Below are 27,373 nucleotides of genomic sequence, written 5' to 3' on the forward strand. Positions count from 1 at the left end.
CACTGCACCCATTGAAAACTGCTCCAGGGACTTGCATACTGCTGTCAGGGAGCTGGGTATGACATTTGAGGCTAGCATACAGGCTGGTTAAAAAAAAAAGGTTAAAAAAAAAAAAAAATTTTAGTGTGGGAAGGGGTTGGTGACCACTTGGGCAGTACGGGGAGGTCATCCCCCATTCCCTCCGGTGGTCATCTGGTCAGTTGGGACACCTTTTTGAGGCTTGGTCGTGAAAATAAAAGGACCAAGAAATACTGATTAACTCTGCTTTTTTTTTCCATTATCTGCGAAAGCCGGCCATCTGGTAGCCACGCCCATGCCTGCCCATGTCCTGCTTTCGCTACGCCGCTGACACGCCCCTTTGAACTTTCGCCGGCGCGGCGACGGAAAGCGGCGAAGGTGTCAAAAAAGCACCTTTCGATTATACCGATTTCGCCGCTTTTGAGAGATCGCCGGCCATCTCCCGATTTATGTCGGAAGATTGCCGGCGATCACTTTCGAAAATAAGCCTGATAGTAACATAACATAGTAGATGACGGCAGAAAAAGACCTGCACGGTCCATCCAGTCTGCCCAACAAGATAAACTCATATGTGCTACTTTTTGTGTATACCTTACCTTGATTTGTATCTGCCCCGCCTCCTACCACCGGCTCTGCCACCCAATCTCCGCTAAGTTTCTGAGGATCCATTCCTTCAGAACAGGATTCCTTTATGTTTATCCCATGCATGTTTGAATTCTGTTACCGTTTTCATCTCTACCACCTCCCGTGGGAGGGCATTCCCAAGTATCCACCACTCTCGCTGTGAAAAAATACTTCCTGACATTTTTCTTGAGTCTGCCCCCCTTCAACCTCATTTCATGTCCTCTAGTTCTACTGCCTTCCCATCTACGGAAAAGGTTCGTTTGCGGATTAATACCTTTCAAATATTTGAACGTCTGTATCATATCACCCCTGCTTCTCCTTTCCTCCAGGGTATACATGTTCAGGTCAGCAAGTCTCTCCTCATATGTCTTGTAATGCGAATCCCATACCATTTGTGTAGCTTTTCTTTGCACCGCTTCAATTCTTTTTACATCCTTAGGAAGGTACGGCCTCCAAAACTGAACAGAATACTCCAGGTGGGGCCTCACCAACCACTTATACAGGGGCATTAAAACCTCTTTTCTTCTGCTGGTCACACCTCTCTCTATACAGCCTATACACTAACCACTGTTACCACATCCTCTGGCAAGGAGTTCCAAAGCTTTGGAATACCCCAGGTCTTAGGAATCCTCTCTATTAAAGTTCAAAGCAGTGTTAAAAACGTCTTTGTTTAAGCAGGTATTTCCTCATTAAATCTTTTATTCCCCTTACAGATTGCCAGTTTGCAAACCCATTTGGCAGTAACTTCATGTTAATGTGTCTTCTGTCTGAACCTCCTCCCTTCCTGTTGTGTCTTAATCTAATAACGTTTTTAAAGTAATTGCATATGTTGATTTGATGTGATTTTCTTTTCTTAGATGAGAGTTGTAACCTAGGTCCTCCCTTCCCCTTCATTTCCCCTTTGATTTCTAGCACTACCATATATATATTTTTAAATTGTAAACCACTTACCGTATTTTTCGGACTATAAGACGCACTTTTTTCCCCCAAAATTTGGGAGGAAAATGGGGGGTGCGTCTTATAGTCCGAAGGTAGATTTGGCTGGCTGGCTGGCAGGCCGCCCGCCCTCCGAGTTCCGGATCGCCGTCAGGGTTACCTCCTCCCCCCGGCCCTGTCACCACTTATCCCTACTCACGCGATCTTCCCTGGTGGTCTAGTGACGTCGGGGCAGGAAAGAGCCCCCTCTTTCCTGCCCAGTGCGCTGCTCTCCATCCTCCTGTATGCAGCCTGACGGTCTTGGCGAGATTCAAAATGGCCGCCGAGACTTCAATTCTCGGCGGCCATTTTGAATGTCGCCGAGACCGTCAGGCAGCAATGCATACAGGAGGATGGAGAGCAGCGCGCTGGGCAGGAAAGAGGGGGCTCTTTCCTGCCCCGACGTCACTAGACCACCAGGGAAGATCGCGTGAGTAGGGAGAAGTGGTGACAGGGCAGGGGGGAGAGATTCGGACAAGACGCACCGGAGCACCTAGGTTTTAGAGGAGGGAAAAAAGAAAAATTTTTTTTTCCTATTTCCCTCCTCTAAAACCTAGGTGCGTCTTATGGTCCGGTGTGTCTTATAGTCCGAAAAATACGGTAGTTGTTATGATTTGCGGTATATTTAAATTTTTGAACTGTGAACTAATTTTACCAAAGCACACCTACCCTATCAAGGTTCAGACATACCTCTGTGCTTTTATAGCATTACCACACCAAAAGGAGGCGCTCCAAGGCAGGTGTAAATATATCTTTGTGTACAGCCAATAAAAATCGGCATGTATGTCTGTACTGAATGCCCACCCTACCCCCGCTGTGTCCATTCTCTACCCCGGGACACCTGTGTATATAGGGAGTAATTTTTATAACAGGGTGCCTATGTGAAAAGACCAAAAGGTATCAACTTCAACTTTATAATAAATGATAAAAATGAATGTGTATGGTGGAGCATCATTTAAACCTATCTCCAAAAAGAAAAACTTCATACTTAGGTCAATCGCAGGATTCGGCTTCAAAAAGTAGCAGTTTGACAATCGCGTCACTTACTCGCTGTTGGGACCTGTGATGAAAGTTTGGTGGCAATATTTGATTTATTTATTTGTTACATTTATACCCCTCATGTTTCCCACCTATTTGCAGGCTCGATGTGGCTACAAGGTATCGTAAAGACGTTTGCCATTTCGGTTGACAACAAATACAAGATTGTGTTGTGGTCCAGTGGCATAGCAAGGGCGGGGCGGTGGGGGCGGTCCGCCCCGGGTGTCAACGGGTGGGGGGGTGCATCCGTCCACTTCCCCCCCGGCGCAACGCCTCTCCCCCCCCCCCGACAAAGTCCCCACCTGCCTACGAGCTCCATCCATCTGCAGTGCTGCTGTAAAGAAGAAATCGCTTCGTTGGCCCTTCCCTCACTCACTGACGCCCTCTGACGTAACTTCCTATTTCCTCAAGGGCGGGACACAGTGAGTGAGGGAAGGGCCGACGAAGCGATTTCTTCTTTACAGCAGCGCTGCAGATGGATGGAGCTCGTAGGCAGGTGGGGACCGTGTTGGGGTGGCGCTATGCCGGTGGGGGGGTGTCGTGTTGGTCTGCACCCGGGGGGGGGGGGGTGCAGCGGCGATCCGCCCCGGGTGGCAGCCGCCCCCGCTACGCCACTGTTGTGGTCAGATGAGATAAAAGTGAATCGGGCGTCATGGGTCAAGGGAAAGAGGATAGTAAACTGTCCAGTACGACCTTTGATTATGTTGTGTTGCAGGGTGTGGGGATTTATGTTGGATCGTTGGGATACATGATGTGGGTTTTGTCAAGTGTTTGGACGGTTCTCCACATATATTATTTATTCTTTATTGGTTTTTGGGTCCCTGAAGATTGGTTACTACACAGTTTATTGTATTTTCACGCAAATTACGTGGTCTTTATGTGTTTTTACAAACTTAGAGACCCCTCTATGCATTATCCCCCGGATTCTATATAGCAAGCCTAGCGTTCTGCACCAAAATCCAAGCATATTCTATAATGCGCCTAACTTAAATAGCTTAAGAAGCTAATCAGCGTTGTTAACAGCGCTTAACAAGCAATAATGAGCAGTAATTGACAATGCGCAAATCGCTAATTGTATTCTGTAATGCACAGTGCCTAAATTTTAATGTGCGCAGGCAAAAAAGGGGTGTGGAAATGGGCATTTTGTGGGCATTCCAAAATTTACATGCACTGCTATAGAATATGGCCCTCTGCGCCTAAATCTACATGCCAGGATTTATGCCATGTTTTTGTTGGTATAAATGGAGGGGTGTCTACTAAACGTGTTCTATATACCGCACCTAAATCTAAGTGCTACTTGTAGAATACACTTAGGCGGAAATATTTTCAGATTTTGTAGACGCCAAATATAGTATTCCCCCCATATGCGTGGGTGATTTATACAATGTTTTATTTTAATTTAAATATGCGCAGCCAATTTGTGCACGTTATACATGTGGGGATGTTATATGTGTAAAAATATGGGTAGTCTGCTATTACTGTATGTTCCCAGAACCAGACGGTGCACAAATCCTCACCAACTCCAAAGGTGTATATACACCAAATTCTGGGTTGTACTTGGGGTCTGTACCTGTGCAGGCACTACAAAGGCTTGTCATTTAAGTTGTACCTTGGTGGGGTCATGGGCGTTGTGGCTGGAAAATGTTTTGAGTAGCACTGATGTTCACACATTTTATAAAATAGTCTCACACATTGCAACTCCTTCCAAATTACATCTCTTTGAACATGCACATGCGGATCGTATAAAAGTGGGCAGATTTTCTGTGCTTTTACTTTTGTGTGTGTATATTTAAGTGCAGCTTTATAAGAACCCTTTTCAACCTGAAAAACATACTTTATGAAATGACCCCACTGTCTTTTCCAGTGCCTGCTTTTATGCGTGTGCACACCGGGGCGAGTTCATAAACACTTTTCTTGACTCTGTAAAGCACAGCATCTGATTTTCAAGGGCAGCAGCAGTGGCACAGACACAAAGGGGAAAAGGGGATGGGATTTGATATACCGCCGTTCTGTGGTGACAATCAAAGCAGTTTACATGCTATATACAAGTGGGGCAATGGAGAGTTAAGTGACTTGCCCAGAGTCGCAATTAGCTGCAGTTGGAATCAAACCCTTTCCCCAAGATCAAAGTTCATTGCACTAACCACTAGGCTACTTGCTCTGATGCTTTTTGCCTCACTTTGTTACAAGGATCATTTAACGCACACACATTTTTTTTATAATTGGATAGAATTAAAAATCAACACACGGTGAGAATACTCCTGACGCAGGCCTGCACGGCCGAAACACAGCTGTGTCGAGTCCCTGTCTCCCTGCTATCCTTTAGTTAATAAAGTGTTTTAATTTTTTTTTTATAAACAAGTGTCGTCTTTTTCATTTTTTAATTCTTTTATGTATTTGTATTTTTAAATACAAATTTGATCTTTTTTTGTTTTTAATTTTGGATTATTTTTGTTAGTCATCTTCGCTGTTTTGCTTTTTTGCTCATGTAGAGTGACAATATTGAGTCTATTTTGCTGCCCTAAAATTATCCGGGGAATAGGTTGAATATCGACGTTCTTCGGATAACTTCATCCTCTCAGATCAGGATGGGCTGGAATGGGTTTTAACGGCAACTCCAGTAGCTGGAAGTAGACCCAGTGCAGACTTCTTTCTTTTTTTTTTACTGGTCTGAGCCCTGAAAATGGCAAGGACGGCTCAGGATCAAGTATGCATATTTTTTATTCCACATTCGTATTCTCATGAAAATATTAGTACTTTTGCAGAACGCAGCTGTTAAGATTGATTTTTGGAAAGCAAAGGTTTGATCGTGTTTCTCCATTGTTAGCGTCTATTCATTGGCTTCCTATCAAAGCATGTGTCTTGTTTAAATTAGCTTGCTTCGTGTTTAAAATTTTACGTGGTCTGGCTCCAGAAAGTTTGATTTTGTTAATGGCATTTCCTTCAGTTAGAAAAGTTTCCAGGTCAAAAGATTCTTATTTGTTAATCTTTCCATTTTTTAAGAGCATCCAGTACTAAAAGATATTGGCATCATCTTTTTCATATACAGCTGTCGAGACCTGGAACGAGCTTCCTTTACAGATGAAGAAACAGATCTCATGTTATGCTTTTCGCAGAAGTCTTAAAACTTCTTTTCGTAGAAGTCTTAAAATCTCTCTCTCTCTTCCAACAGACTTTGAATTAAGGTTGATTTTATGTGTGTGTGTATATATGTATATGTGTATATGTGTGTGTGTGTGTGTGTGTGTGTGTATATATATTTATATATATATATATATGTAGCTGTAGTATTTTATTGCAAACCCTATAAATCCAGTGATTAGATTAGTGTGGGTCCTGTATATCTCAGTGGAGGAGGGGAAGACATCATAAAGTGGAACTTAGCGAATAAAATCTTATATAATAAAACTCACCCTCAATGTTCTGAAGACACTGACGTCACTTCCTTCAAGACGGGTTCGAAGGGTTCGTGGTGGTGAAGCCACCGAAATCGCCAAGTCTCGGGGCCCCGCCCTCGCGTCAAACGTGATGACGTCGAGGACGGAGCAATGGCGTCACACACCGAGGGTGGAGCAATGGCGTATGGTGCGTTCAGGAGGTGCGGAGCAATGGCGTCAGAATGACAAAGGGGGTCGGTAGGGAGGGAGGAAGGGAGAGGGGGGTGTTGGGGAGGAAAACCTTGCTAGCGCCCGTTTCATTTGCTCCAGAAACGGGCCTCTTTTACTAGTGTTGTAATAATACTATTGGATTGTTGGCTCAATAATGATTTGATAATTAACGTGATTGTTGGACAGATTGGATGGACCATGCATGTCTTTATCTGCCCATAGCTGAAAGCAACATTCACCAAAAAATGTATATCTATAAAATGTACTCAGAAACATACCAAAGAAACCAACTCAGGTTCAGTGACCTTGGACTTCAAGGCTCCTGACTTCTCAATCATCGCACATTCAAATTGCCAAATTCTAAAGTCTCAAATATCTTCACTGGCTTTTACTTGCTCCACAGGAAATATCACTATACAAAACTAGCAAGTAACGTCTAATGTGCTAAGGGTGAAAAGCAAAAGGAGGAAAAAGGACTTCAGTGGCTCAGGTCACATCTGAGATAAAGCTTGGACTAATGACCCGCCCTACTTCTTCATCAGTCCTAAAAAAAAAGCCTCCTACATACTTGATTCCATATTTATTTAATTTTTTAGCAGTTTTTTCTTGTTTCAGTGTTAAAGTCCAAATGCAATCAAGTGCTCTCAGGTACTTATCTGCAGGGCCGCTGAGAGACTGAACTGGGCCCGGGGCAGGGCCGCTGCCCCCCCCCCCCCCCCCACAATCACCGCTGCTGCCCCCTCCCCGATCACTGCTGAAATACCTTGTTGGCTGGCAGGGATCCCAATGCCCCGCCAGCAGAAGACGTCTTCCTCCAGCGCTGCTGTTCTGCCGATTGCCTGCCCCTGCGGCTGCTTTTTCTCTCAGGGCATGCTCCGTTTCAAAACCGAGCATGCGCCCTGAGAGGAAAAGCCGCCGCTCAGCTGGGCAGAAGAGCAGCGCTGAAGCTGCGCCTCTGGGTCCTCCCCAGCCACCAAGGGGGGCCTGGCCGCTTTGCTGGAGTTTTCTCCTACTCCTGTCGGGACGCGATCACTCGGATGCCGGCAGTTGCAGGAGAGAACCTGGCGCCTGGGACCCTCTTGGAGGTCCGGGCCTGGGGAAATTTGCCCCTCCCCCCTCGGCTTATCGCCGCACCTCAAAAAAGATATAGTGGAATTAGAAAAGGTGCAAGAGAAGGGCGACAAAGATGATTAAGGGTGTGGGACGACTTTCCTATGAGGAAAGGCTAAAGCGGCTGGGGCTCTTCAGCTTGGAGAAAAGGCGGCTGAGGGGTGATATGATAGAGTTATATAAAATAATGAGTGGAGTGGAAAAGATAGATATGGAGCGTCTGTTTACGCTTTCCAAAAATACTAGAACAAGGGGGCATGCGATGAAGCTGGAGTGCAGTAAGTTTAAAACAAATAAGAGAAAATTTTTCTTTACTCAGCACGTAATTCGACTCTGGAATTCGTTGCCGGAGAATGTGGTTAAGGCGGTTAGCTTAGCAGAGTTTAAGAAAGGTTTGGATGGCTTCCTGAAGGAAAAGGCCATAGAATGTTATTAAATGGATGTAGGGAAAAATCCAGTATTCCTGAGACAAGCAGTACAAAATGCTTTGCTCCGTGGATCTTGTCAGGTGATTGTGACCTGGATTGGCCACTGTCTGACACAGGGTGCTGGGCTAGATGGACCTTTGGTCTGTCCCAGTGTGGCAATACTTATAAAAGCAGCTTGGCTCTACAGCACAGTTGTTTCATCCTGGCTTCAGCAGGAGCATTATTAGAATGCAGCACATTCAGTAACCCCGCTGTCTAGTATGAATCTTGGGACTTCCCAGCAGCTTTTACAGGATCCTGACACTTCACTGGGGCGAGCTTTCAGTGTTTAAAGTCATTTTCTCCTTTTTCTCATTCAGTGGCGTTCCTAGGGCCGCTGACACCCGGGGCAGATCGCCGATGCGCCCCCCCCCCGGCGAAATAACCTGGGTGCAGCGTGACCCCCCGGCGAAAGAACCCTCCCCCCGGGTGCACGCCACTGGGGGGGGGGGGTGCCGCGCGCCTGTCGGCTCTTCGTTTCCATGCTCCCTCTGCCCCGGAACAGGAAGTAACCTGTTCCGGGGCAGAGGGAGCATGAAAACGAAGAGCCGACAGGCGCGCGGCACACCCCCAGCGTCGTGCACCCGGAGCGGACTGCCCCCACCGCCCCCCCTTGGTACGCCACTGTTCTCATTTGATGATTTGTCAAGTGAATGCAGAGAGGTGTGGTAGCCGTGTTAGTCCACTCTTAAGGTTATCAATAGAAATCAAACAAAATAAAACATGGAAAAGAAAATAAGATGATACCTTTTTTATTGGACATAATACATTTCTTGATAAAAAAAAGGTGGTATCTTATTTTGTTTTCCATGTTTTATTTTGTTTGATTTCAGGTGAATGCAAAATACATCTCCTGTTACGTTTCCACATTTAGGTACAGAATGAGGTAGGAATTGACACAGAAGCATGTAAAGACATAGATTCGTCTGGCCTGCAGAGTTTCATTTCTGGTGCGTAGCCAGAGACTCCACCTGACATCTGGTATTCCTTCACATTTATTTATTGGGATTTATTAACCGCCTTTATGAAGAGATGTTAAATGCCTTCAAAAAAAGGTCCTCCACAGTGTAGGATCCTAATAAACCAAAGGAACACACAATCATTTTGATTTCATTTCTGGAATTAGCTATGCTGTTCTGTCTTTCCCCCCTTCCCCCAACCGTTGTCATTCTTCCAGGAATAGTTGCAGCTGCAGAATACTAACTACATGCTGAATTAATGTCATCTCTCAGAAGGTTGTTTTCCTTGGAAATGACATAAAATGACAAGAGGGGATTACTGTGCCCTGTAGTGGTTGTGCTAACGAAAGCGTATTGGCCAACAGTTTAAGAATATTGCTTAACTTGGTGCTGTTTAACCATAGAATATTGTTTCAGAAGTATTTTAAAGAGATGACGCACCAAAGTTATGGTGTACGTAGTGTGTGTTGATGCTTGACTGATTTTCTTTTTTCTCTGCAGCCCACTCTGCTTAGGATTAACGATGAGCTGCTCCATTGACAATTTCAAGATGGCTGTCCTCAGGTGGATTTGATAGTCAGTGACCTCCGTAAGTACAAGCTGGTGCTATAGTTACTATAGATGACTTCAGACAAGTGGCGTATTTGTACTGTGTGTTGCGTATGCAACTTTGTTAGACACGACGCCCACCCCCTTGCCTGTACCTTAAAATCAGCTCTGCTGCAGTCTTTGCTTGGGCAGCAGCACCAAGGAGGTTTATGACAGGAGATGGCATGACGTCAAAAAGTTGAAGCTGTCTCCCCTGCGCAGCCACAATATCGTGTGACCCCAAACATTTGCAGATGCTATTCAAAACAATAATAAACTTGTGAGGTTTATGACTGCCTATGTGTGAGGTTTTTTTTTTTATTGGACAGCTTTTTTTTTATTTATTTGGAATCTTCTTATATGTAACCCGAGGGTTTTTTTGTTTAAAACCTCTGGGGGTCTCCACAACTTGGCCCTGATGCTCAGGCAGAGCCGTTGGGCTTTCTTAAAGCTGCCCCCTACAAAAATTGAGCCTCTTGTGGCTCCAAAAATGAGTCTGCCGCTCTGGAGTGTGCACACCCGCAGATCGGTGCTCATGCCCCAGGACCCCCCCCCCCCCCCCAATGGTTAAACAAAAACCCTCGAGTTAAGTATGGGAAGCTTTCAAATAAAAATCCCCTACACATAGGCAGTCATAAACCTCACAAGTTTGGTATTGTTTTGAATAACATCTGCAAATGTTTGGGGTCACACGATATGGCAGCAAGCTCCATGCACTGGCTTCAGCCCACAGAATAGGCTAGATACGCTGAATCCGTCACCTGTCATAAAACCTCCTTTAGCAGGACTTCCTCTCTGAACTGTCCCGCCCCTTCTGATGGAACTTCCTGTTTTGTGAAGGGCGGGACAGTTCAAACAAAAAGTCCTGGTGCAGGCTGCAGGCAGTCTGAGTACCGCTGCCAGAATGAAGACTGCAGCAGAGATGATTTTAAGGTACTGGTGGTGGTGGGGGAGGGTACGTGGAGGAGACATAACCCTTGTATAACAAAAAATCCTGGCTACACTACTGCTTCAGTCACCGTAGCACCTAGCATCACACTATTCAAATTTTATTTTTTAATCACCTTATTTTCTTACTCTCTTACCTATATGTTCCATCTTTGCTTATACCCTATGCTGTCTATTAAAATGTTCTATTACATATTGTGTTGACATTGTAAGTGGTATACTATGCTATACCTTGTATTATTTGAATATTTTTACTGCTGTAATTGTCTATTGCTCATGTTTGATTTATTTTTACTGTACACTGCCTTGAGGGCATCTTTTACAAAGCGGCGCTATCGATTAGCGTGCGCTGAATTCGTAGAAGCTTATTCAACTCTCATGAGCTTCTTTTCATTTATCTCATGCTAACCAGTAGCGCCGCTTTGTAAGAGGAGCCCTGAGTGAAAACCTTCAAAAAGGCGGTAAATAACATAGTAACATAGTAGATGATGGCAGAGAAAGACCTGTACGGTCCATCCAGTCTGCCCAACCAGATAAACTCATATGTGCCACTTTATGTGTATACCTGACCTTGATTTGTATCTGCCACTTTTAGGGCACAGACCGTAGAAGTCTGCCCAGCACTAGCCCCACCTCCCAACCACTAGCCCCGCCTCCAACCACCGGTACTGCCACCCAATCTCCACTAAGCTTCTGAGGATCCATTCCTTCTGAACAGAATTCCTTTATGTTTATCCCACGCATGTTTGAATTCCGTTACCGTTTTCCTCTCCACCACCTCCTGCGGGAGGGCATTCCAAACGTCCACCACTCTCTCCGTGAAAAAATACTTCCTGACATTTTTCTTGAGTCTGCCCCCCTTTAATCTCATTTCATGTCCTCTAGTTCTACCGCCTTCCCATCTCCGGAAAAGGTTCGTTTGCGGATTAATACCTTTCAAATATTTGAACGTCTGTATCATATCACCCCTGTTTCTCCTTTCCTCCAGGGTATACATGTTCAGGTCAGCAAGTCTCTCCTCTTACGTCTTGTATAATAATAAATAGTAAAATAATAAATCATGTTCTATGTTGTGCTAGTTGAATACAAGGAGTTAGCAGGATCTGACAGGGGAATTGTGTATGAAAGAAGAGCTTGACTTTGGGGGTGATTGTGTCTGATGATCTTAAGGTGGCAGCCAAACAGGTAGAAAAGGTGACGGGGTGGGGGGTGGCAGGCAGCAGACAAGCTGAAATGTGTCAGAAGGAAAATCAGCCCAGGACTCACTATATTTATTTGAGAGGGTTTTATTCTCCATATACAATTGTGTCCATGACAAGCATACAAGCCCTTATTTTATTTTGCCACATCTTTCCTTTAGTCTGTCACCCTCTGTTGCCTCTTGTGTGACTGGGGTACTGGCTGTGGAAGCCAAGCCGATTGTTGCACTTTTTGCAATACGTAAAGCTTGCCTAAGCGTTGCTGGAAAATTTTGGGAACCAGGCATAAATGCTGATAAACACAGGATGCACCTGCTTTCTGCAGAGCACGGTAACAGTGGAATAGCAATTGGAAAAGAACACACAGCCATCTGAGTTTCCAAAGTGCAGTGTTTACCATGTTTGCCGGGGTTACACACTTACCAGGTTCCTTCTGCTCATACAGTTATTAAAGTTAGATTTCTAGTTGAAATCAGCTTGTACAAAGAGCTTCGCATGGTAGTACAGAGCCCTAAAAAAAAAGGCCGAATATGTTGAAACGTTCTGAGGATGTGTAGTGTTACAGAATAGTGCTATATACACTGAGCAGGAGAAAGTAATTTGAGACTTTTTTTATGCCATGATCCATGGCAGCGTTCAGATACTGTGTACACCTAGCTCTCTTCTCATTGCCCCTGCTACTGCCCCAATATGCAATTTTCTGAGAGCCTGCCAGGGAAGCAAGAACAGTTCTCATGCCATGTATGAAACCTAGAATTGCTGAAAAGTAAATTTTGTACCAAAGTTTTGTATTTTCTCGAGACATGGCACAATTATTTTCACGAAATGCGCCGTCTGACTTCAGTTTAACTTGGTCACCTTGCTTTAGCTGGTAAGTTGATGTACTTCTGGGGGGCAGTAAAGCTGCCTGCACAAGGCAATTTTACCAAGAAGATGGTTAGTGGGAGCTCGTTCTTCCTGTCGTCATCTTTGCCATCCATCTTGTGCTTTTGAAATGGCACTTATTGTGTAAGTGGGACATGTTTATATCTTTCTGTAGGTGCTGTCTCCAGAATTGCACACAATACTCTAAATGAGGCGTCACCAGAGACTTATACAAAGGCACTATCGCCTCTTTTTTTTTTTCTGCTGGTCATCCCTCTCCTTATGCACCCGAGCATCCTTCTGGCTTTGACCGTCACCTTTTCTACCTGTTTGGCCACCTTAAGATCATTAGACACAATCACCCCCCAAGTAGCCTAGTGGTTAGTGCAGTGGACTTTGATCCTGGGAAACTGAGTTCGATACGTGCAGGACGTCAGACTCACAGAAACAGAAGCCTGCGCGGCCGCGTTGCTGATCTGCAAGGGCAGAGTTCTACATGGAATGCTGCTAGTGGATTCCCACTGCAGCTGCTTGTGACTCTGGGCAAGTCACTTAACCCTCCATTGCCCCTGGTACAAAATAAGTACCTGAATATATGTAAACCGCTTTGAATGTAGTTGCAAAAACCTCAGAAAGGCGGTATATCAAGTTCCATTTCCCTTTCGTACACAGCAGGGGCGTATCTGGACTCGGGCGGTAGGGGGGGCCAGAGCCAGAGGGAGGGGGCACATTTTAGCCCCCCCCCCACGCCACCGATCCCCCCCCCCCCCCGCCATTTCCGGACCCCCTCCTCGCCACCAATGACACCCTCCCCCACTGCTGTCACTTACCTTTGCTGGCGGGGGACCCCAACCCCCCGCCAGCCGAGGTCCTCTCTTCCATGCAGGCTGCGCCGCTGCAAGTTTCAACGCTTCCTGTTCTTCTGAGTCTGACGTCCTGCACGTACAACGCGCAGGACGTCAGACTGAATTCCAATTCTGAGTCTGACGTTCTGCATGTTGTACGTGCAGGACGTCAGACTCAGAAGAACAGGAAGCGTTGAAACTTGCATCCTGCACGGACGAGAGGACTTCGGCTGGCGGGGGTTTGGGGTCCCCCGCCTGCAAAGATCGGCGACGGGTTGGTGGCAGGCGGGCGGGAGGGAGGGGGAGGTGGAGAGGGTCTGTGGTAGGGGGGTCCAGGGCGAAATCTGCGGGGGCCCAGGCCCCTGTGGCCCCACGCAGATACGCCCCTGGTACACAGAAGCACTTCACTCCCTATATTGTTCTGTTCTCTTGGATTTTGGTAACCCAAGTGCATGACCCTGTATTTCTTAGCATTAAACCTTAGTTACCAATTATTCGACCATTCTTCAAGCTTTGCTAGATCCTTCCTCATTCCATCCACACCCTTGGCTTCTGTTTAATTTAACAAGATTTGCATCTTTGCTATGTGGGGACCAACTGCAGGGGAAATAGACCTGATGACTCTGCTCCCTCATTGTAATAGGGCTTATCTTTACTGGGGGATTTTCATCCTGCCTGTGTAACAGCAAAGCCCACGGGTACTTTCAGCCACACAGAGGGGGGAGCGGTTTTCAGATGCCCAATTTAATGTGGGTTAAATGCTTTTTTTTGTTTGTTTACCTGCAGAAATGTATATCGCCAAATTACTGTATGAATGTCTGGGTTTGGAGCAGAGAGACTGACTATTTCCTGTTAACTCTGGGAAAGTCTTCCGAGTAAAGAAGTTAATTCCTGAATTAATTCAGGCAGTTTTCAGTTGAGCAAAAGCATTAAAACCCTGTTATTTATTGTCGATGTGGTCAGTATATTTTTTTCTAGCGAAAAAGGTGCCGGTACCCAAATGCCAGGCCACCCTTTATGGGAGGGGTGATCACTGAGTTACCCACCCCACAATAGCCAGGCCCTCTGCAGCCAGTTACAGAATCTATGACAAGGCAGAACTGGTGTGTAGAGCCTGAGCTCTTTCATTAAAACTTGGGGACTGTGGGTCAATTTTAGCAGACAGTGGAAAAGGTGCCGGTACTCGGTACCCCCTCAAAAAAAGCCCTGGATGTGGTATTCACTTTTAAAGGACATTTCTCTAACTGGGCACTCAGTTACACACCCCTTGCACATGTAAATTTGCAAGCTACGAATACTATTCCAGATAAGTGTACCCTTATGTGCATAAGTGCAGGCAGAGTGCCTAAGTTCGACTCTGTAAGTGGAATAGTATGAAAATGCGAAGGGGTGTATATATGGACAGGCAATGGGCGGGGCTTCCATTTTACAGAATACCGTAAGTTACGTGCATTGCTCTGAACTTACGCTGCTTAGTTATGCCAGCTCTGCGGGTGCGTAAAATGTAAGGCGCGTTAGATGCCAGATTACGCTAGCATTTTTTTTTTAATAGAATGATTACAAAATAATTGCTCAAGAAAAACATAGGCAAAAAGGAAAAGATAAATGCTGTCAAGTAAACTAATACCAATGTTCCAGTCTGCTTCAAGGAGCAAACATCAGAAGAAATACAACACACAGAAATCTCGATATAGTTATGTAACTGTTGCAGTCACAAATTAAATTAGAGCCCTGTATCCCCGAATATAATAAAACAAGAAGAACTTCTCTCTACCTCAGAACTCTGAAATGAGGACTTTTCCAAAAGAAATTTCCAGAGATGAAACTCAAGGTTTCATGTGTAAGAACATGTTACGTCTCAATTGTTTTGGTTTGGAAACATCATAATAGGTTGTTGTTGTTGTTGTTGTTTGTTACATTTGTATCCCGCGCTTTCCCACTCATGGCAGGCTCAATGCGGCTTACATGGGGCAATGGAGGGTTAAGTGACTTTTTCCCAGAGTCACAAGGAGCTGCCTGTGCCTGCAGTGGGAATCGAACTCAGTTCCCCAGGACCAAAGTCCACCACTCCTCCACTGTTGCTACTATTTGAGATTCTACATGGAATGTTGCTATTCCACTAGCAACATTCCATGTAGAAGTCGGCCCTTGCAGATCACCATTGTGGCCACGCAGGCTTCTGCTTCTGTGAGTCTGACGTCCTGCACGTACGTGCAGGATGTCAGACTCACAGAAACAGAAGCCTGCGCAGCCTTCTACATGGAATGTTGCTAGTGGAATAGCAACATTCCATGTAGAATCTCCAATAGTATCTATTTTATTGTTGTTACATTTATACCCCGCGCTTTCCCACTCATGGCAGGCTCAATGCGGCTTACATGGGGCAATGGAGGGTTAAGTGACTTGCCCAGAGTCAGAAGGAGCTGCCTGTGCCTGAAGTGGGAATCAGTTCCCCAGGACCAAAGTCCACCACCCTAACCACTAGGCCACTCCTCCACTCAGGTTGCCCACAAAATGGAACAGTTTGTTTAGAAAAATAACTTTTTAAAACTAACATCTTTGGAGCCTCACTGTGGAAAGCTACTAACAAAGTAGCCCTTTTGGTTATGATATATTGAGATGATTCTATAAAATGAGATACATCCAAACAACCGTTGCTGCATACTCTCAAGGAATACAAATTGTGTCCTGTACTGAATTTGTCCTATTTTATGTCATGCTTTGGGGGGGGGGGGGGGGGAAGCATATTCAGCTGCCCACCCACTGCATAAAAAGGATGATTTAACTGCGTATCTTTATGTCGGGTATTCAGCAACCCTTTCCTGTAAGGGGTAAGGTATGATTGTGGGTTACCGTTAAGATATTATTTTATTTTACTGTTAACTCCATTTATTTATTTATTTATCACATTTGTACCTCGCGCTTTCCCACACATGGCAGGCTCAATGCGGCTTACATAGTAACAATATAAAGAATTACAAAGTTGTAAGAAGAATATACAGTTTGTAGTAAATGCAAAATTAATGGGGTTAACGGAAGTAAATTAATCATGGGAGAAATTGGGAGCAGAAGGAATTGAGCGTTGGGAGGTAGGTGTAGGAAGATGGAAAGGAAGGGATATGGGGGTAGCAAAAAGGATAATGGGAACATGGTCAATATAACAAATGTCAATAAGAATCATGGGGACAAGTTTTGGTTAGGTTGAATCGCTAGGGTAGGCTATCTTGAAGAGTTGGGTCTTCAGTGCTTTCCTGAAGGGCAGAAGGCCGTTAATGATACGGATTGGTCTTGGTAGAGCTTTCCAAAGTTTTGTTTTTGTTACATTTGTACCCCGCGCTTTCCCACTCATGGCAGGCTCAATGCGGCTTACATGTGGCAATGGAGGGTTAAGTGACTTGCCCAGAGTCACAAGGAGCTGCCTGTGCCTGCAGTGGGAATTGAACTCAGTTCCTCAGTTCCCCGGGACCAGAGTCCACCACCCAAAGTTGGCTACCTGAAAAGGAAAAATTGGATGCGTGGAGGGACTTGTATTAGTAACTAGGTCTCGCTGCATAAAATGGGGCCTGTGTTAAAATAGCACAAGTTACTGGTAAAATAACCCATCTTAACAGTAGCACATGTTGATAACTAAGCCCCTAAGTAGTGCTGTCCAAATAACTATTTGCATAACTTTTGATTCCACTGGAACCCCTCCCCATCTAATGCCTTCCAAAATGCATATCTCTTTTCAGGCCAAAGGTTATGTCTTGGCCGATACCAAATTAAAAAAGAAAAAGAAAACTTTAATGCAGTTAACTTCAAAGTTATCTTTATCTATGGTACTTGAATGTTCTAATGCATGTTTATTAGGTGTATCATTAGTATTGTGCTAACATTGTATTATATCTCTGGTATTTGAATTCCAGTTCTGTTAAATGTATATATTTTAGATACTGTTTCACTGTAGTTCTATTATTAGGTTTCTATTTACTGTTTTGGTTTAGCTAATTTATTGTATTTATGTTTATTCTTGGTTATTTTACTATTGTTATGCTGTTAACAAAATTGTACATTTTATGTTAAACTCTACCTGCTGTACACCGCCTCGGGTGAATCTCTTCATAAAGGCGGTTAATAAATCCCCCAAAATAAATAAATAAAAATAAAGTACTTTGACTGCTAGCTTCTGGTCTTTTTGTCCTTTTAATGAACACTGAATTCTACTGCAAAATGTTGTGCGCTGTTTCGGGAGAACAGCTGCACATGTGCAGGTTTAGGAGCTGCAGGATACCAGCTGCTGTACCATAGCCCCTTTCAGTGCTGGTATCTACTCTCTGTCCGTTGTTAATTTATTCTCCCTGATCCCCTGCCTACAAGGTCACTTTTTTTGTTAGATTTCTACAGCTGTAGTGCTGATTCCACCAGCTTGGAACATGTGAGCTGCCCCTTCCCAAACTTTGTCATCATGTAGCAGAAGATGCAAAGGGATGTAGTTAACAACATGGGCTACTGTTAAGATGGTCTGTTTTATCACAGCCCGTGCTGTTTTAGCACAGATCCCATTTTATTCAGTGAGACCTAGTTACTAATAACTGGGGTTAACAGTAGAATAACATGTCTTAATGGTAGCCCACACTGATAACTTTCCCCTCTTAATTAAAGAAAAAAGAAATGTCTCTAGAAATTGAAATCACTGCTAGAAGTAATAAAAGTGAACCAAGTATAGGGGAATCAAGTCATTGTGACATCACGGATGAGGCTGGCTCTTAGGCATTGGTGGAATGAGGCATTATGACATCACAATATCAGCTCTGGTTACCAGGGACTGAAACTCTTCACACTAAGGGGGGAAGTCATTAATGCAGGCTACTTACTGTTAAGACAGGTTATTTTACCACTAACTAGTGCTATTTTAACATTGGTCCCATTTTATGCAGTGAGACCCTGGTTAACAGTAAAATAGCCCATCTTAAAGGTAGCCCATGTTGCTAACTTCCCACCTAAATACCCATGGTTTTTACCCTCTCTCTCTTATGGAATTCTTGAATGATTTTATAGTAATGGCAGATAAATACCTGCATGGTCCATCTAGTCTGCCCAACAGTCATATTCAAAACACATTTGATACAAAGAACAAGAATAGGTGTGTATTTTCTCAACCCTGCCCTGGATCTGCCGCTCTGCTTCTGTGCCTCTTCCACATCAACTCCTCACTTGCAGAAAATGTGTACTTGATTCAGCTGCATCAAACTAGCCAGCAACAGCAGCTGTCAGAGCCCTGGAGTCTGAGTAGAAGTTGAAAGCAATTTTGGGTGGAGTGGGAGTCTGTAAAAATGTACCGAGTCCAGCTTCAAATTTAAAAAATATGGTAAACTTTATCATTTGAATACTTAAATATATGTATTTTTAGCCAAGTGATACATTTAATGTTTATATATCTATATATCTCTTTGTTCTGGATCTAAAGTATTGGTAAATGTAAGTTATATTTACAGTACTTTATGTGATGTTATGGGAGCCCAAGGCAGCCAGACACTCCTTAATGTTTCTAAACTAGTGTCTTCTTAAGCCAAATATACAATTCTAGCATCAAATAACTTCTCTGGGGGGCTTTATGCATCCCAGAACATGACAACTCTTATTTGCTGATTATTCTCTATAACTTCAACTTCAGCATTGACAGGCCTTCATCTTTTTTTCTCCCCCAGTGCTGCCCTTTCTAAAGAATACGTGTGTCCTGAGCATTGTACTTGAAAATAATATTAATAGAATGCTAATAAAGGCGCCCAGTTGAGTTCTTGAGCTGCATCTGTCTCATTTCATACTACCATGGTTTCCAGCTCTCTATAGGATTTATTCCACTCGGTGGGCAAGCACAGAACCAAACCAGTGAAGGATAAAACCTTTCCCAGCAGCAGGCTTTCTGCTTTTGCGTGCAGGCGAGTTGCTCAGATGGAAAACAACAACAAAACATGAAATGTCCCGTTCCCCCCCCCCACCGTTCAACCTGATCCACCTTGGAGAAATACGTTTTTTTTTTCCTTTTCTTCTTTGTTGGATACAGTTCTATGTATTAGACCCTGGAGCATCTTGTAACCAGCCTGCTGATTTAACAAGTACATTGTAAGACAAAGCAGCGAGCAAGCTCTGTGCTGTAAGCTGTTGACAGTCTCTCAACTCTCATCTGCTTTTAACATATTTTTCTCTTATGCAAGACACCCTACGTATTAGGGAAGTAATTTCATAACAGGATGCCTATGTGAGAACTCCAAAAAACACATTTATTTTATAAGGACAATGCAGGTGCCTATGTGCTTTTAGAAAATAGGCTCCCAGAACCGGTCCCAATAGCACACAGATGCTGACACACAAATTTGACACCTGTTTGGAAGATATAATTGTGTGTGCAGGCTCTCTTTGTGAGGACATATGTGTTGTATAAAAGATGCATGCGCATCACAGTTCCGCCTTCTTTCTGCCCAGCCTATGCCTTTCGAAACACATAGGTGCAGATCTTGTAAAAGCAGACACATGCTTTGCACACATTTTTAAAAAATGTTCCCATGCAGTTGCACAATGTTAGGAAAGCCCTTGTTTGCATTTAAAATGGGCCTTGCACATGGAAGAAGCTTTATAAATTATCCCCTTGCTTTCTATTTTGGGGAAAATGAGAATTCTGTTCTTTCTAAAACAAAACAAAAAAAAAACCCTCTCAAGCCCTGTTGATGTAGGTTCTGTTTCATACGATCTATTCTAATAAGCAATATAAGTTCTGCGGTTTCTGTCCTTGAGAGTTAAGGAACAAAGAGTGTTCTGTGACACAGGCCACCAAAATCATTTGGAAGGGTTCGTGTGCATCCCCTTCCCTTTATGTGCATATTACTGTTGGAGAAGTGATGCGTTGTTCAGGTGCTGAAGATCACTGCTGGAAAACTGACCAGTCTTCCTAGTTTGACACACCACAGTCAGGTGTGCATGACGAGGCATTTCGAGTAATGGTGATCTATTTATTTTATTTACTTCCTCATTTTTATTCTTCCTAAAACTAGGTGGAATCAGAGGCATAGCTGGGGGGGGGGGGGGAGTGCTAGGGGAGCAGCTGCTCCCCCAAACGGACTTGCACCGACGCCTATTTTTTACGTGATCCGTTTTCATTGAAAATATACGCTGGCGCTGTCAGTGGTCAGTTGTCTGCTCCCCCCCATGCCATCAACCTGGCTACGCTTCTGGGTAGAGTACAGAGTTACATACATAATTGTTCCAGACATAACATAAAATCAACCATACAATAAACTGAATAAAAACATACAAATAAAACAAAAATGAAAAGTAGATGCGTATCTCGTAAAATAAAAATAGACTGCCAACTGATGGTCATTTCTATAAATTACAAGCAGCCAACTTGTGTCCAACTTTGTCTTGAATGTTATATTGTCTGAAATCAGCCTTATAGTGACAGGTAATTTTTTCTACTCCAGTGGTCCAACAGTGGAAAATGAGGAATCCCTGTTTCAGCAAGGTGAATTTTTGCCAGTGATGGAATGGACAATTGCTGTGATACCTCTGACATTAGTAGATGAGTTGTACAATAAATATTTAATACCAAGCTCAAATAAAGAGGCAAGTCATGTTGTAATGAACTCTGAATAAGTTTCAGTCTTCAGCTCCACACAAAACTCTGTACGGGTAACCAATGTAAAGTATAAAGATATGGGGGTAATATGATGATATCTGGGAATCCCTGTGACCAATCTTGTAGCATCATTTTGCACTAACTGTAATATGCCTGTAAAATACCATGATAAAGGGCTTTGCATTAGTCAGGTCACAATAAAATTAGACTTTGTACATCTGTTCTAAAACCATCAACTGGAATCATAGGCTTTAAGTTAGCATACGGAGATGAAAAAAAGATGATTTCATAGTGGGTTAGTAAAGCATGCACATTCACACACGTAATAGCCCACACTCAATAACTCCCTACCTATTTATTTATTTATTTATTTATTACATTTGTACCCCGTGCTTTCCCACTCATCGCAGGCTCAATGCGGCTTACATAGTAACAAGAGAATACAATATGTAGTATCAAAATCAACAAAGGAGGTATATGGTAGGACAAATGAACAAGGGGTACATGGGATAAAAGAGGTATGAGAGAAAGGATGGGGAAAGGTAGGAGATGGAGCAATAAAGGAGAAGTTGGGGAAGAGCATGTAGGTAAGAAGGATTGGAAGGAGATATTTCTGAGTCATTGTTAATGATTAGATGAACTGGTCAATAGGTGGGTGCCTTGTGTTTGCTTATGGTAGGACAAATCGTTCGGGTAAACCTGTCGGAATAGATGGGTTTTCAATAGTTTCCTAAAGGGAAGGTAGTTGGGACCTTTCTGTGCAAACTTGTGCTGTGGCCCTGTATCCCTTCAGCAGTCAGCAAAATTACCTTCGTGCAATGTCTAGGAGCACTCACTTTGTAACTTGTTTCCATTTATCATCATCCCTGGTTAATTATAGTGAAAACAGCTTGCCACATCCTCCATGTGTAGGTTTCCACAGTACCTCACTGGTCTGGCTTTCCCCATCTCCCACTCCTGTAATGCCTCTTTAATGAGCACAGTTTTTCCTCCATCTTTAATTGGAAAGCAGCGAACCAGTCAGCAAAGCAAACGGAGCAGGCCAGTTTTTCCAGGAGTACAGCCTCTCTCCCCCTGTTCCTCCTCTTGCTTTGCCTTTGTAATGAAAGATTTATGATGAGAGTTACGGCTATCTCTCTGACCCCCAGTGCTTCCACGTGGAGAGGCGTTTCAGCCTTCTATTACATCGTTCTCTCATTCCATCCCTCTTAAGTTAATGAAACACCAGTCTGTGATTTGTAAGGCTCTCATTCATTTTGCCTGCCTGTCCTTCACTTCATGCCTATGGGCTGCAGCCGAGTTCCCCTTTCCACCCAGTCAGGTGAGCTGAAATGAGCTTGTGTGTTGGAAAAGGGGGGATCAGTTCCAGAACAGGAACAGAACTCTAAGAGCCAGATTCAGTAAATGGTACCCAAAGTTAGGTGCCGTTACGATCTGCTCTAAGAAAGTATTCTATAAAGGACGCTCTGCGTAGAGTGCTTTTTATAGAATACTAGCCTGGCACACTTCTCACACCAAACTTTGAACGTGAGCACTTAACGCCTGCCAAAGACTGGCGTAAATGCTTGCCCAACTGATGGCAGTTAGGTGTGCAAATACAGTTACTCTATAACATTGTGCCTAAATTCTGGGAATACCCCTGACCTGCCTGTGCCTCTCCTATGGTCACACCTCTTTTTGAGTTGCATGCTGTGAATATTTGCTGCCATAGATTGATAGTTTATTTATTTTTATTTATTTATTACATTTGTACCCCGCTCTTTCCCACATACAGCAGGTCCAGTGCGGCTTACATAGTAAAAGAAAGCATCTTACATGGTAATGAATACAGTAAAAACAAGGAAATGTAGAACAGTATTATAAATTGTGATGATCATAACTACTTACATTATGAAAGGCATTACAAAGGACATGTGAAAAGAACGTAATGAACTAGAATAGGGAAGGTAGACAAGGATATGATAGGTGAAAGGGAAGGAGAATGGGAGGGAAATGGTAAAGGATGGAGGGAAGTAATGTAGAGCTACAATATATCCTGTTTTAGCCAATAAGTATCAAAAAATTAGCTGATGGACATCGATTTCCCAGTGAAGGTGAGGAGCCGTGGGCTTTTGCCTCCATTCGACCCAATGTGACATCACTTCCATCCAGATTTTCAAGATATTTAAAAGGCCAGTCTACAATTCCAAAGGTTATATGAGAGTGCGAGGACTGGAAGCTGATAGCTTGTATCTTACTCTGTGATTCTAAGGCACTCTTCGGTATCAGTTGTAATCTTCTGTAATAATCTTTGCTGATTTTCTCAGTAATTTATGCTAGATTGTTCCTCCTTCCTGTATGCCTAGATATTTATATACACCTTCCTGTTCAAATTCCTTTGTCAGTCATCATTCAGAGAGATGTTTTCAGTTTTGATCAAGTTTCCTCTAGGGAAGGTTGCCTTAGCACGTTTTTCCGGACCAAAAGTCATCCTGATGTCATCAAAAAAGCTTTTCACTTCACGAGGTTATTCCACTGTGTGGATTCCTGGAACAGTAGAGTTTCATCTACAAATAGACTTTTTTTTTTTTTTTACTTTAAATGTTGATTACATTTTTGAAAAAGGTACACAGTTCCCAAGCCAAAACAGCAGCCCAAGATACATCTTCACAAAACCAGAAGAGAAGAACAATAGGAAAACCCCCAAACTAGACAAACATAAACTAACTCCCTGCCCTCCCCTCCCCCCCTTGGACGGAATTAAGAGTCCAGAGTAGACAGTGTTCAAGAATGTGGAGTAATAATGTTAAAAAGCATCTAACCTTAAAAAAAAAAAGAATTTTCTTCACCAATTATCTATGAAGATAATAATATTCGCAATTGCAAGAATGAAAGGAATTAAGTATATTTATTGGATTACATTAACCTGCATTACCAGGTCTAAGAGCATGTGTAAAGAACAGAATATATATATTTAGCTTCAAAAGGATTTTATTTAAAAATGTAATTGCAGCGAGAGATAAGAGTCTTACAGAGAATCTGTGCTTAAGTAAGGTAAATATGAATTATTAGTTACTTACAAGTCCTTGTTACAAAGCTGAGTGATGAGCACATGGCACATCCCTCCTCTCAGTACCCTTCTCCACCACCGCTAACTCCAGGCTCCGCCCGTTCTGCCTCGCCTCACCCTATGCTTGGCATAAACTTCCTGAGCCCTTACGCCAAGCCCCCTCCCTACCCATCTTCAAAGCCTTGCTCAAAGCCCACCTCTTCAATGTTGCTTTCGGCACTTAACATTTATACCTTTCAGGAAATCTAGACTGCCCCTTCTTGACTGACTGTACATTTGTCCTTTAGATTGTAAGCTCTTTGAGCAGGGACTGTCCTATGTTAAATTGTACAGCGCTGCATAACCCTAGTAGCGCTTTAGAAATGTTAAATAGTAATAGTAGGATGGCCATCCCCAAAAGTAAACAGAATGTTATACTATGTTTGTAGTTTCTCTTGTCTATGTGCTGTCAGTTAGATAGGAGGCTTGTCAGAGCTTGTGAAGCACGTCCTGCTTGACTGGAAGTTACTTGGTCCGCTGGTATCTAGAAATTTCCCTCCTCAAGATAGCAATACACTAGAAGAGTGCTTTAGTCTGAGGAAAAGTAGTACCCCTAGGTTGAATGTACAATAAAAGAACCAAAGGTTCAGTTATTTAAACATGCAAAACAATACATGAGTTAACTCACCAAATATGGAAGTAGGTACCAATCTTATTACATCCTCTCCAACATAAATTAGATACCCCTTTGGCAAATTTTGAAACCTGCTCTGGAGTCAAGTACCCTATAGAATATCTTCAGACCCTGCTCAATTAAAGTAGCTGAAATGGAAATCCCGATGGGAGTAGAGGGTGTCATCCCCAGTAGTAGATCATAGATTTCCCTTGAGCATTACCACCCTGCAAAAGTTCTTTGAACGGTATAAGAATCGTCCCCACTTCTCGTGTCCCCCCCCCCCCTTATCCAGGAGAAGATGACAAAGCTGCAAATAGAAATAAAAATCAGTACTAGGAATATTGTACTGCACCCTCAATTCCTGGAAAGACGAAAAAGTACCCCTGTTAAAAAGTTGCCCCACCTTATAAACCCCCAAGGTCTCCCATCTGCATTTAAGGGCAGGCCCACTCAGGGGAAAACAGCAGAGCGCAGAGAAGGGGTCTCAAGGGAAATCTCCTTCCCCCCCCCCCCCCCCCCCCGCACGTTGTCCTCTTACGTTAGCAATTATAGACATCATATGCTACAGAAATGGATTTGAAACTTTCAAAAGATTTTTTCGTCCTTACTGGGCACCATAACAAATTAGCCCATACATTATGATAAAGATATATTTTTTTGTTACATTTGTACCCTGTGCTTTCCCACTCATGGCAGGCTCAATGCGGCTTACATGGAGCAATGGAGGGTTAAGTGACTTGCCCAGAGTCACAAGGAGCTGCCTGTGCCTGAAGTGGGAATCGAACTCAGTTCCTCAGGACCAAAGTCCACCACCCTAACCACTAGGCCACTCCATGATCTCTCTACTGATATCCACACCTTAGAGTGACACTTGTACCAGTCCAGCATGGGTTTTACTTGGGCTGCTTATTAATACATCTTGAAACTAGGCACCCCCCTCCGAAGGGACACCACCTTGTAAGTGGTGGAGGGGCTGCCGTGTTTCAATGACTCAGAGGGCTATGCTGAAGGGTTACCCATATCAGACAGGCCTCTGAGGAGAAACCAGACAAAGAGTGTCCCAAATTAGGGAGAGGGGAAAGATGGTGACCTGAAGCTTGTACACTCAACGGCCCAGCTGTCCTCTGAAGTTCAGTTTTTGTTCACTTGAAATTTCCTCTCTGCATCACAGTTGTCTTAACAGAGGAAGGGGACAATGGGGGGTCAGCCGCCGATGACCAGCGTTTTGTCCCCTGTGCAGCAAGTGTGGGACCGCTGTGTGACGAGCTGCCCATAGATGACTGGGTTGATGAGTCCTTTGATTAGCGCCGACGAAGGAGCGTCGATGCTCTTGGACCTGGAAACAACTTCATCGCTCAAAAATCATTTAACCACCATGCCCAAAGGATTGGAGGAGTGAGTCAGGAGTGTATGCTGAAACAGAAGTCGTTTACAGCTGAACCCATGTCGGCGGTGCTACTCCTAAACCCTTAAGAGTTATCAGCTTGGAGTTTTTGGCTCCCGTGGAGGTTGCATTGAATGTCATCTGGAGGGTGCTCCAGGACCTGACGGTGGTAGAGAATGACTTTGCTTCAGATAGTCTTGTTAATGAGCCACATGGATAATCTAATCGAATCCTTTGAGAATATACAGCAAATGAAGTTCTACTGAAGTAGGAAACGGTTAAGATTTGAAAATGATAAAAGGCCAGAAAAATTTGAACAAAATTAATATTGTTACAGATGATTAATATTGAGATTGTTGTTTTCCCAGAGTTCCGGGTATGACTCCTAATGTTTTTTTTTCCTCTGAAATGATTCCTCTTAATATATTAATTCAAAAGGAGTGAAGCCTGTGAAACTGGGATTACTTTAATCAGCAGGAATTGGATTGGAGATTCAAGGGTTTGTATTGTTAAACAATTTCTGGTTTTAAAAGGGAAAAAAAAATGAAATCAGGTATATTACTTTTACTAATATTGGACAATAAGTATGTTTCCAATGAAATTGATGGACTATGCACCGTTATGGTCTTGAAGAAACCAACCAGATGATCAATGTGGAATAATGATTTAGATAAATAATAACTGGGGATAATCGGGTTAATACCACATTTTCTTTGTTTGCTGTTGTTTAAATTGATCTCCTTGTCTTGTTTCACTCTCCCTATTTATTTTGTGGTCTAAGAAAGAGAAAGATTGTATAAAATCCATTTATCTTGTTGAGATTGTTTTCTTCTAATATTGTTTTAATGTACAATCATCTGTTACTATTTTGCAAGTGATCCTTGTAAAATAAAAAAAAATTATAAATAAATGATTAAAAACAAAACAAAAAGTAGGCACCCAAACCCACCCACAACCCTACATCATGTTAAGATAGTCCTAGCCACCCTGGGGGGTGGGTTTCTTCCAAATGAAAGAGAACATTTTCTTTTCCAGAGCTTTAAGCTGAGAAGTAGAAATATTGATGGGTAATGTTTGACACAAGTAAAGCAGATTGGGAGACTACCATCTTGCAAATGGCAGTCCGTCCCAGCCAAATATGATTCAATTACTACTACTAACTGAAACATGGCTTTCCCCTGATGACTCTGCCTCAGTCGTGGCCCTTTGCCATGGAGGTTATCTCTTCTCCCACACTCCCCGCCCAGCTGGTCCTTATGCCAAGCCCCCTCCCTGCCCATCTTCAAGTCTTTGCTTAAAGCCCACCTCTTCAATGCTGCGTTCGGCACCTAACTCTTACCTTTCAGGAAATCCAGACTGCCCCAATTTGACTGTTCCAGTCTGCAGACCCAACTATCAGCCTGACTGTTCACGTGTCCTTTAGATTGTAA

The 27,373-nt window shown here is 43.5% G+C and overlaps 1 protein-coding gene across 1 annotated transcript in view; it reads left to right on the forward strand.

Annotated features, from left to right (window-relative positions):
• Positions 1-27,373, forward strand: part of LZTS2 (leucine zipper tumor suppressor 2) — a 251,618-nt gene that overhangs the window by 122,464 nt on the left and 101,781 nt on the right. The window contains exon 2 of the mRNA XM_030204779.1: positions 9,301-9,388. The gene's annotated coding sequence lies outside the window, so the exon portion shown is untranslated. The remainder of the gene's footprint in view (positions 1-9,300; positions 9,389-27,373) is intronic.

This window comes from Microcaecilia unicolor, chromosome 5 (assembly GCF_901765095.1).
Source record: "Microcaecilia unicolor chromosome 5, aMicUni1.1, whole genome shotgun sequence".
Taxonomy (NCBI): Eukaryota; Metazoa; Chordata; class Amphibia; order Gymnophiona; family Siphonopidae; genus Microcaecilia; species Microcaecilia unicolor.